Here is a 12,247-nt window from a genome sequence, read left to right on the forward strand (position 1 = left end):
GCAAAGGTCCAATCTCTACAAGGAGCAAAGAAATAGAGGAATGGACACTTGCCTGTCATGCCTTTAAATTGTCCTCACCAGTCCTGAGCCAGTGAGGTAAAACAGATTGTTAGGTCAGATTTCACAGCTGGGGGACTAAATCCTGGAGAGCAGTGGGATTTAAGGTTCAGTCTCCTTCAGAGTTTCTTTTCTGACTGCTTCTAAGGTATTGCTTCTTTTGACTTTCGTAGTTCCTCCTCTGAGTATCCCTCCGATCTGGTATCCCTCTGCAACATCTTCTCACCTGTGGCTTGTAGAGGCTAGAGGGGCAGCACTTGATGAACTTCAGCTGCATGACTCCCAGAACAGAGGGCTTTAAATTACTTTTCTGTGCAGCTCTAGGTTACAGCACTGGACTCCAGACTAGGTTAGTGGTCCAGGTTATTAACTTTGTTGCTTCCTTATTTCCTAAACTAGAATATAAGTGGACCACTAAGTAGCTTTATGCTCTGCAATCACACAATTCAGAAGGTTTTGTCACCCTATAGAAAGTTATACTAGCACAGCTCCTTGTAGTACAGTTGCTACCTCTAGAAACACAGGTACTATTACTAGAACTAAATAGGACAAGTCTGAGAATCTAATCATAAATATGTATCCCTTTCCTCAGTAGCCTTGATCCAACTCTGTCAAAAGAAATTTACAAGTTAAAGGAAAGGAACAGAGCATATGTATTTCAAAGAAAAGACATAGTTACAATACAGTAAAAAAGAGTTAATATAACCACAGTAATTTTACATTTCCTATCAGACACCTACCAGTATATTTATGCTATTGAGTCTTTTTGCACTGTGGCAGCAATAACCATAGAATAATCAAATCATTAAGGCTGACAAAGATCTCTAAGATAATTGAGTCCAAATATCCAAATATTAAACCAGCTCTGCTGTGTTCACCATTAACCATGTTCCAGTGTGCCACATCTATACATCTTCTAAATACCTCAAAGTGATTCAACCATTTTCCTGAGCAATCTGTTCCATTGTTTGACCATTGATTGTGGTGGCTTACAGGTGGTCTGGAGGCCTCACAGTTATAAATAACCCTAATTAGAACTTGACCAGTCTAGGCCATTAGGGAACCGGTCTAGGCTGCTGGGAACATAGGCAGCTACTGAATAATAAGCTGGGTGGCATCTAAATTCTGCCAGTCAGGACCAACTACGAGCTCTCAAAAACTACATAAAGTTTTTGCACTCAGTAAAGGTTGGCTATCGCTGCATGAACCTCGAATCTTGTGTCTCGTCCATCTCTGCTGCGTCAAGTGGTGATACTCAACGTGATCAGCAGCAGCTGTGCTCTGTGGAGAGCTGGGAGACACAGCCCCAGCGGAGGAGGGCCAGGGAAAGCTGCCAGCAGCAGGGATTGCTGCAAAGGTCCCAAATGTGTAAACAGAAAAACCCCCTGGGGACATGAAGATGCAAGTTTCCATCGAAGAAAATGCTGTGGCACAGGTACAGACCCTCCTTTTCTGTAAACAGGGGATAAAGTACATACATGAGAGGCTCTACAAGCCTTGTGGTAGTGGTGCAAGAGCCATGGACTGGACACAACCGCAACACCTTTTCAGTGAAGATGTTTTTCCTATACCTAATCTAAACCTTCCCTGGCACAACTTGACGCTGTTTCCTTTTGTCCTATTACTTGTTACATGGCAGAAGAGAGTAAAGCCCCACCTGGCTACAGCCTCCATTCTGGTAGTTTCCAAGAGCAGTAAGTTCCCCCTCAGCCTCATTTTACAGTGTCTAAACATTCCCAGTTCCATCACCTGCAACTCATAAGGCTTGTAGTCTGGTCCCTTCATCAGCTGTGCTGCCCTCCTCCAGGCTGTGTATGACATAGTCATGTTCTGTCTTAGATTGCTCAACAAACAACATACTAGTCCATCCCTATTCTGAAGTAAGGGCCATCTATTATATTTAGACGACTGTGTGCTGATATAAAATGGAAATTTGTGATGACAATTCCATGGTCCATATGCTGGTTTTTGAATCATCACAGCTCGGTCAGGTCCCAAAATATGTCTTTTGTGTACATCCAAGCAAGCACAATGTGAATATATGGACATACAACACAGCACAGTGGCCATCTCCTGCTCTCTGATACTATGTCCTTTTGACTAATCTGGGAGAGAAGCTACAGTGCTGTATGGCACAGCGGCCATCTCCTGCTCTCTGATACTATGTCCTTTGACTAATCTGGGAGAGAAGCTACAGTGCTGTATCATAGATCAACATGTCAGGATCCCTGCTGGAAGGTGTGTTATTGAGCCACAGCTACAGACAGCTCATGTCTCGGTGAAGTACTTCCATGTGTTTTGGAAGCTAGATAAAGTGAACATAATTTCCAACACAATTCAGAGGAACTAAAAGCCCTGTGGAAATTTGTTTAGATAATTAGATGTTTTAAACTATTTAAAACATAATATTTTATATTTAATATATTATAAATATAATAAATATAATAAATATTTTATATTTATTTGTAAACATATTTTAAACATGTTTTAAACTATATTTAAACAAACTATTTAAATATACTTATTAAGACATTAAGATGCTTTACTTCATATGTCAACATAAAAAAACCATTGATTTTAAACAGAGAAAAACTAAAAGAATTTGTTCATCATTTTGTCACAGGTTAAGGGCTTTAGAATTTAATAAAACCAGATCATTCTGATCTGTTTCACGTTCAAATCTTCAGAGATCTCAAAATATGGTTCATGCAGAGCACTTTATTATGAGCTCTGAGTACTCCTCCATCATTGGCAACTCTCTGTTGCTCTTCTTGAGGCACAGATAACTGTCCAAAAGTATTCTAGTCCTTCCAAGAGTAGGGAACTTCACATTCCTATTAAAGATGCTTGATGAAGTGGAGAATTGAAACATGTTATTAACACTTTATGAATCAGATTAAGGAATGAAGCTCTATCTCTGCAGTCCCTTCCCTGTCACAGGAACACTTTGTATTGATCCAGAAATTACTCCGAAATGAGCACTTTAATTTTCTTTCTATCAGTTTACCAATTACTTTACATCAGTCAGAATTCGTAGGGGAAATGTAAAGCAAAAATTCAACTAATATTGTACTTTACTAGCATGCAGAAAGTAACATTGGTGTCCAAAACTATAAAAAGGATAGAAGAAGAATTATCAAGTATAATTGAAATATTTGCATCTTGTATTATAATGACTGAAATAAAATATAAGTATATGAATGCAATTTAAAGACAGTTGTCATTATCCTAAGACACTTGTGAAATAGGTAAAGGATAAGTGAGGATTGCTTAATGTGTGTGCTCTTTAGAATATAAATATATCTCTGTAACACATATAGAAGTAAAAAAAAACCTCTATAAGGGTGAAAATATATTCTATGTGGCAATAGGAAATTGTTAGATATCATGTACATGTAAAGGTAATAGGGACTTTTGAGTAGGAAGAACACAATTATTCGTTTTGGAGTTCAGCCAGCAATCAGGAGTTAGCTCCTTTGCTTTAAAACTAAATGAACGTGTGCAGGGATGGCTGTGTGGTAAAAAAGAAAGCTATGCTGCAGACTCAGTGATAAGGCATATCACTTCCAGTAACCATAGATCAGACAGATGGGTCACATTGTACCATCTCTCTGAGCTTTTTCTAGGTTTATTTTTATCTTGTTGCCAGCATTTTGCACCACTGGGTGCAGACAAAGGGAAAAAATCCTGACTATTAGTGCAGAGCATTTTTTCCTGGTGGATATTTTTTAACTATCTTTGGTGACAAGTGATAGGCTGTAATCCAGGGTTTTGGTAGGGTGGACAGTCTTAAGGGTAAAAAATTATTGTGAAGTTTCACACTTAGCATTATGTTATTTCCAGGTTTTGATTCTGAGTCTTAAGAGATTGGGAAAAGATAGAGGGAAAAAAATTGTATTGCAAAATGACAAGAATGAATTTGACACTGTAAAAAAATTCTTTTCTTGGTTATGTGGTTCTACTGCACTTCCTCATTTCATAAAAAGATGCCTTTCACTTTTTGAATGTGTTTGGCTTGCATTTCAGATTTCACTGGGTGACACGGAAGGAAACAATACCGAGCATGCAATTGCATCAGGCCGCATCTTGACCTTCACTTTATGCATCCTTGGCAGTCAGTAATGTGTCATGATCCTTTCCCACCCTGACATCTGCTCTAACTTCAAAAGATGAAAGCCATCTTAGGCTTCTAAGAATTGTTCGACCTTCTCAGACAAACACTGTTGTATGTACTAGTATTTTTCATTTCCATGCTTACCACCATTTCCACAGAATTACATGAAAGTTGTGTCATTCTGATAAGAAATCCTACTGGTTTGCACTCTGTGATCCTCTTTGCAAATGGTGCTTATCCCCATCTCTGGACACTTGACATAGTATTAACAAGAGAGTGTGTAATGTCTCCTCTGCACAGTTGTCTTATATCTTACATTATAATTACACTGCCATTTGTCATGAGGCACAAGAAATAAAAATATGTCCTACATGTTTTCTGTAACTCTCATTTCTTAATACACCTAGAGAATATATTTTTCAATATTCAGCCTCTGCTAATTTATTTTCATTTGGGCATTTCTGGATCATGAGTTTTGCTCCCTGAGATTTAGAAAAAACCATGACAATGTTGCATTTTTCAGAATAATATTCTTCTTACCATTCTGCCTTCCTCAGTTCTGATCTCTGACTCTGAACTAAACCTTAAAACTCCTGGTCAATGAGTAAGTGGAAAATATTGGTTGGCAGGAATAAGGGTGGTTTCCAGCTGCAGAGCATGGGCACATGACATGTCTTGAAAGAAATGAGTCAGACTTTCCTGTCAGACAAGCTCCCAGGGCTCACCTCTTCCTTTCATATATTCATGCTTTATGACATGCCTCTGTCCTTGAAGCTCCACATAGTTGATAACTATGACAGGAGTTGCTTCCACCTGAGATATGCACAGAAAAGCTATTTTCTAATAAATATTGCTTCATCCTACCATGAGCTCCTCTTGCAATGAATATTGCACAGCGCCAACCTTAATGAACAAAGACATTGAAAACAAATTAAAGCTCACTTGTTATGGACTTGTGCAATTCCCTTTCCTCTGTGTGCAGTGGCTACCTAATATCTGCTCACTGGTTCTTAACTGCAGTAAGAAATACTAAATCAGAATCATTATTTCTAGGTGTGCCTACACCCACAAGACCTTTTTGTTAGACATAATTTTTTAGCCAGCTTCAGACAGAGCAGTATTTGGCTACATTTGAGCAACCTCTTTGGCCCTGAGCAGGATGCCATTTGTACAGCTCTCAGAAAATTATCCCATTTTTAGACGAGATAAAATAGTTGCATGCAAAACATGGTGTTAATGCATTTATGTTACAGTTCACAAGAACTTTGCTATGCCTTCAAAGGAAAAAGAATGCTATCTATGCATCCCATAACAACACTTAATAAAAAGTTACAAACTTTTCCTGCTCCTTGAGAAAGGAAAAATGAAAGGGAGAGGAAAACAAAAAGAGGGGGGGGAAAGTGGTTTCCTAAATGGATCCCTTGCCTCTTGACACTGCTTTAGTCTTGCCTAGTAGTAAATAGGGGAACAAGAAATAGATTTAGACTTTTCCAAGTTTTGTTGTTTCATTGATAAACTGACCAAGACAGCTATTGCTGGTCTAAGGAATATATAGACTGCTGCAAAATCAAAATCCTTGTCCAGATTCCTCCCCTGGTCCAGGCCTTCAAAAGCTACATATGCAAAAGCCGTTGTTGTTTTGGCATCTTTCATTGTTTTCCTACTTAGTGCCAAATTTTCAGAAATGAAGGATTAAAGATTAGGAACAAAGCTCAGGAAAAATGGATTGTACAGATGACAGGGATTGAAAATCATGTCAGTGTGTGCTAGAAAGCTCCTTACAGCTCTCACATAAGCTACAGAGATGCAGCCTGAATCTCCAGGAAGCAAACATTCCCTGCCACAATTTTAAAAAGAGGCACTTACCAAGCCTCTGTATTGTTCAGCCACTACAAATACATCTATTTTTTTCTTGATTTCTAGAAAGATATTTTGCTCATGCTATATTAGAATGACAATGACATCTAAGTCAAGGCTAAACCCACAGCAGAGTGATGAGCATCCTGTCTGAATGTGGCATACAAGCATAGCCATAGTACAAAGCACCATTTTATCTCTTTATGTCCCCTGGATGTTTGCTCTAATCATCCAGAAATGCTACATACAACATCAAAAAAAAAAAAAAAGGTAAGAAAAACACTTGTAGGTTGGAATATAATATTAAAAAGAAAATTTTAAAAAAAAACTAAACACTTTTTTCTATGGGTTGTACATTTTCTACATGTACACGCAGGGAAGCAGGCACCCGACATTGTGGTTTGATATTTAATCAGAATACAACTATTTAGATATTTTCTTGGTCTGTCTCTGGGTTTTTCATTAAAAATACGTGGTTAACAGCAGCCAACCTGATTTGCATGTGTGTGCGTGTGTCTGATTTGTTCACCGCTATGCCTCCTGTGTCCTACATCTTAATCACATCCAGGCACCCGCCCCATTACATTACCAGAAGGGAAGTGATGGACATCCCTTGACTCTCTTCATGACCCTCTGATAATCCTGTTTCACACACAGGCTCCCTGCTGTATGAAACACAAAAGCTGCCACTGTAGTTCTTTACTTCCAGTCGATATTCTGACAGACTTGATCTAGCAAATTAGTATGCCGTGGTAGGGGCACGACAAAAGACCCTTTTGACACACTCTGAATCGATACAAAGGCCAACAGAGAGCCATTTCACCGTAGTTCTGTTATTTTTCCCCTTTTGATGACCCTTCTTCTTCTTCTTTTTTTTTAGCTTGTATGACCTTGTCAGATTTAAAAACATAATGTTAGAAAAGTCATCCTTGGACAGGAGAAGAAAAATCTAAACATGCAGAAATGCAAGAATACCAATGTAAAATTACAATACAGCTGGATCAGAGGAATACAGATTTTCTTGTGTGAATTTGTCCTTCATACTGCTGAAATCCCTACAAAAGTCCAATGTTAGAGCATAGAATTAAACATTGTTCTAGCCATAAGTGCTGTGTTACATCTGTTTATTATTTCTTTTTTAAAAAAAAGATTAAACTGTTCAGCATATTAAAAATGTATGTCTAAGTTCTATTTCTTGGTATCAAGAATCTTGCAGCAGCATCAAGTATTTTACAAGATTGTAGTCACATTTACTTAATTTCTAAGGGATTATGCTGTGAAATTTATGTTGATATTTATCATACAATACAAAGAATAATACATTTCTGTATTTGACATTGTTATAAAAACAATTATTAATAGCAGCTTAATCTGTACCTGAAAGTTTATCTGCAGAAATTTAACTTCTTCAAAAATATTATGCATACATAAAGAAACTACAGACTTAATTGAATTGCATTTGTAAACAATATTTCTGCATGTATATGTCTACCTCTTCAAGAATTATTCATTTCAGAATTATTAATTTTCAGAGTCACTATAATTTTAAATTCACACCTTTTCAGTTAACACCTTTACCAATATAATTTCTTTTATTCTGACAAAATTTGTGTAACAGATTTCCATTTTGGTCTTTAGGAAGCATACTTGAATGAGGATGAAAACTCTTTATCTCATAATTGATACTTCTGTGTTACTATATCCAGATACATGTAGACACTATAACATTGTTCCCTTATAGTTTTAAAGATGTAATTATGTCATAATAAGGCCTAATTCTTGTAATTTGCATGCTTTTTTGTTGTTCTGAACATATGATGTCTACTCTTTAATGAAAAATAAGTACTCAGATAATCCATATTTTTTTTCTCACAGTAACAAACCTGAAAACACCTACTCAAACTCACTTTCCAAACCTAATCTTCGAATTTTAAGTTTTCAAGCTGAAAGCAAACTTAAGTCAATAAAAAATGAGACATTCCCAGCTTCAGAAAGCACTTTGCTGTAACTCACAAAGAAGCATTTTCCAAAAATACAGGTGCACAAATTACTTGTGGTATTTACTGTACAGTATGTACATTTGACCTCTGCGGCAGTCCAGCATTTTTCAACACATAAACCTTGTTCTCTCAAATAGAACTACTATATAAACACAAGGGATAAAGCATATTGTGTAAGAAATTCAGGCCACTTCAGACAACTCAGCTTGATAACAGAGGCAAAATTACACTAGCTGTTCCAATTCCTCTAGCAGTTTTATCTAGCCTAAGATTACCAGACTCAACCCCCTTCTGCAAAGCCCACAAAGGACAGGGTGACACACTGGGTGAGATACCTGTGGCCCACAAAAAACTTTTACTTTTTACACCAGCTGTGATTCACACTAAGAGAACATTGGGAAACATGTCACATTTCTCTGAGACAGAGAACTCTGTCCCAAGATAACTATAATACAAGTTTGTATGAAGCAAGAACTACTCTTAATCTTATCATAGTAAGATCATCTTTTTGAAGCTCACAATTGCAGAGCAATAGGTTGCATTACTATTCCAAGGAATGAAGACAGAACACTGTTACTATGTACAGCCCTTCTCTAACATGTATTAATATACTTTTTTTAGGAAAAAAAGCCTAAAGCATGTGGTAATTATTTTAAAAGAGTTTAGGCTAACAGGCTGCAGCATAACTTCATACCAGGAACAGAAATTGATGTATCTTGCCAGTAGGATCCTCTTTTATATAATTAAGGTGTTTCTTCTCTTCCACCATTTGACAGTCAACTAAAACAAATATAATAATCCTCCAGTTTGGCATATAAAATATTACATGGCTAGCATGTGTCTTAAATAAAACCTCTACTGGCAAAAATTAATAATTTATTGTAGTAATTTTGGTTTACAGATGTGACTTTACCTAACTCTGAGACATGACATGGAGGCTCAAGGGTCTGGAAGAAGAGAAGGAAGAACAGCAAAAGGAGAAGGGTTTTTCCCTGGCATCACTTCTTTCTAGCCACACACTCTAATGCACTTTCATTGTATAAATATGATAAGGGGCTGGCTACCACCTCTCCTTCGCTGACTGGTTAACCATTTTCCTTAAAATTTCCCTCCAGTGGGGTATGCTTTCAGGGGAAATGGTTCTATCCTGATATCTAGATGTGTTGTTCCAAATTATTCCATTAGATATCATTATTTCTCACTGTACCTAGTGTTAACCTGTACTCCTAGTGTCCTAAAACACTAGGCTACCAGGACATTGCCTGATTTTTTCCTGTGCTTGTGTATCATCCTGAGATCATCCTGCTCCAGAACACTAAAGTCTGGACACTTTTTTAAAGCTATTAATTTAAACCAATAAAAATACCCTTTAGCTCTGTCTTTGACAAATTATATAATTCCAAACTCTGCCTCCTCCTTCAGACAAGACAGTGTGATGTCTTCTGCCTGTAAGGTGGGACTAAATATCCAATCATCCAGAAGACAGCCAAGATGCAGAGATGTGAGTTCTTCCTAGAAAATCAAGTCAGCTGGGTGCAAAAGGAGCATCAGTCTTGCATTTTCCAACAAACTTTAGGAGAAAAAGAGTGCAATAATGCAAAGAGACCACATCAGGCTCTGGAGGAAAAGGCAATGTCTTTACAAGGACAAAATCTCATTGTTTTAAAGATTATGTTAAGAGTTTCTCTTTGTGGTAAATATTTTCTATGTGGTGCGTGCAAAATTATTAATGCACATTCCTTCTTTTTTTTTTTAAATGATTGAAATTCTTCATAAAGGCATAAAATACAGTAGCTAGATGTGTTCAACAAAGAAGGATGGAGCAACATTATTAGCTTAAAAATATCCAGAACCTTTTTCTGAAACTAATGCCCGCTGATGTGGAATAGCAAATCAAAGGTTCAATCTGCTGTTCATGGGAATAAAAAGGTAACATCCATACAGTTTTTGGGAAAGTTTTGTGACCATTGTTTCTGGGAAGAAGAAACAATGGCCACAGTATCAGGGAATTGTTTTGCTTGTTGTCATAAGCCATAAGAGGAACCCTTGAAATGCATTGCTATCACAGGTACTGCTGGATTCCTGTACCTGTGAGTACTCTTAGGCACTGTTTAATGGCATAGATATCAACTTCTGCTCCTATAACTCAACTGATCCTCATCTTTTCCACTTCACGTAATACTTCCCGGGTGGCTCTCAGTGTCTACTCTTCCACATTTCAGAATAAAAAGGAGGAAATCTGGATGGTTAAAAATACATCTGTAGTTTTACTGTGATTTAACAGGAGTTTCACTTCTCAACAGCTCCATTCACTTCAGGACAGTCAGTTTTAATTTGTGTTTGCTGGAAACCAGAACCAGCCCACTATGCATTGACTAAACCTACCATGTGGACATCAATTTTTAACTTCTGCCAAGCAAATGTAGACACTATTTTGAGGTTTTTCTTCTCTTAGAATAGTCATTGACCTCAGAGAGTGCTTCATCAAAGTAAAGATAGAAGGATTCAATGCAGGAAAACTGAAATATTTTATTTCATATACTGGATAAGGCAATATGGTGTGCCACTCACCCATATATTTATTTTCAAATTGGTATTAGTTCTTTGTGCTTATTGTTTGCCTCACCTATTATATATTACTACAATTGCCCATCTGTATGTTTATATTACACTCCTATTTACCACTTCTAAGCACATCACAGTTCACCTTCAGCATCTTGTCTGCAAAGGAGGGAGAGAAATCATTCCAGCTTAAATCTTTCACTTCTTGCAAGAGTTTTTCCTACAGCTTCAGTAAATGAATCATGATGTTTGTTTTATTCTAATCCAAGAATCTCAAGCAACTGACACAGTGTGTAGCCAACTAAATGTCAGCCTCTATTAATAGGAACATGTAAACATAATCCAATATTTAAAAAACAAACACTCAAGAACTGATGTCTTGCTGTACCTCTAGAATCAGCTCCTCAGCTGGCATGAATCCACATGCTGGAAGCACTAAACTCTGGTGCATTATGTGTCTGCCTACGAGGATGGCAAAATTCAATTTTCTAATTGACAGTAGACCCAGTGTGCTTCACTAGAGCATGCAGATGAAAGCCTCAGGCTGGACAGATGAAAGCAGGAAGATGTACGGTCAAAGCATCTTTAAAAAGATAGTGTTTAGTCCCTTCTGCCAATCACTGCATGCAAGTTTTAGGTAAAATGAAAGAATGGGATAGAATGATGTATGGAAAGGAAAGGAAAGGAAAGGAAAGGAAAGGAAAGGAAAGGAAAGGAAAGGAAAGGAAAATTTCTTTAGTTTACTCAAGGACTCTTGGATACTTTTTCATCACTTATGCTTCAGTTGCATCCTTGCCATTACTACTTGTATCAGACCAGTTCGGATATTGGTTGCAAGACATTTCTGACATTATTGCTCTACCCTATAATAAAATGAGAAAATCTCTACCATTCTAGAGATTCTAAGAAATGTCTGGAATCAACATGCAATTTTTTCCCTACATTTAATAAACCCCATACCATTTGGCTGGCTGAATTCGCACTGATTTACACTGTCCCTGCGCCAAGCATCCCATCAAACTCTTCTCATCACTGAATGGCTATGGGTAACAGCATTTGAAGGGGACATCAGTAAAAATCTTTCTGTGAAAAAAGTTTGTGAAGAAAATTCTAAAACTGAAGATAAATGTAAAGAAAGGAAGAAGATTGCAGGTAAATTTGTCTGGTCAAATGAAATATTTTCTTAAATGATTAAATGAAAAAAAAATCCTTCTCCCTTCACAAAATCTTCCTCTCAGTTTCTGTCAAACCCAGTCTGCACCCTACTCTCCCTTCAACAAAGTGAAAACAAATATGCAACAAGCTTCATGCTCATTATATCTTAAAGAGTAATAAGAGAGAGAGAAATCAAAGATTTCTTTTCATGCCCTCAAAAACAGATGAGAAAATAAATAAATAAATACTCTTGAGCCAGGTTTCAGAAAAAATAAACAAATCAACATTTCTTGCAGGTCACCTTTGAAACTTCAGGCTGCCTTTTGTACTGAATTGTTCTTATATTCACTTACTAATCTCCTCACATATTACAGATTTCACAAGTGACTTGTGATGCTGAATTGCTATAGCTATTTGTACAATTCCCATGTTATTCATTGTTTGCCCGTTTGCTTTACCCAAATTGGAGAGAATGCACTTTTAAAGTAGCTGTCAAAGTGTG

This window comes from Passer montanus, unplaced genomic scaffold (assembly GCF_014805655.1).
Source record: "Passer montanus isolate IOZ18808 unplaced genomic scaffold, ASM1480565v1 scaffold22, whole genome shotgun sequence".
Taxonomy (NCBI): Eukaryota; Metazoa; Chordata; class Aves; order Passeriformes; family Passeridae; genus Passer; species Passer montanus.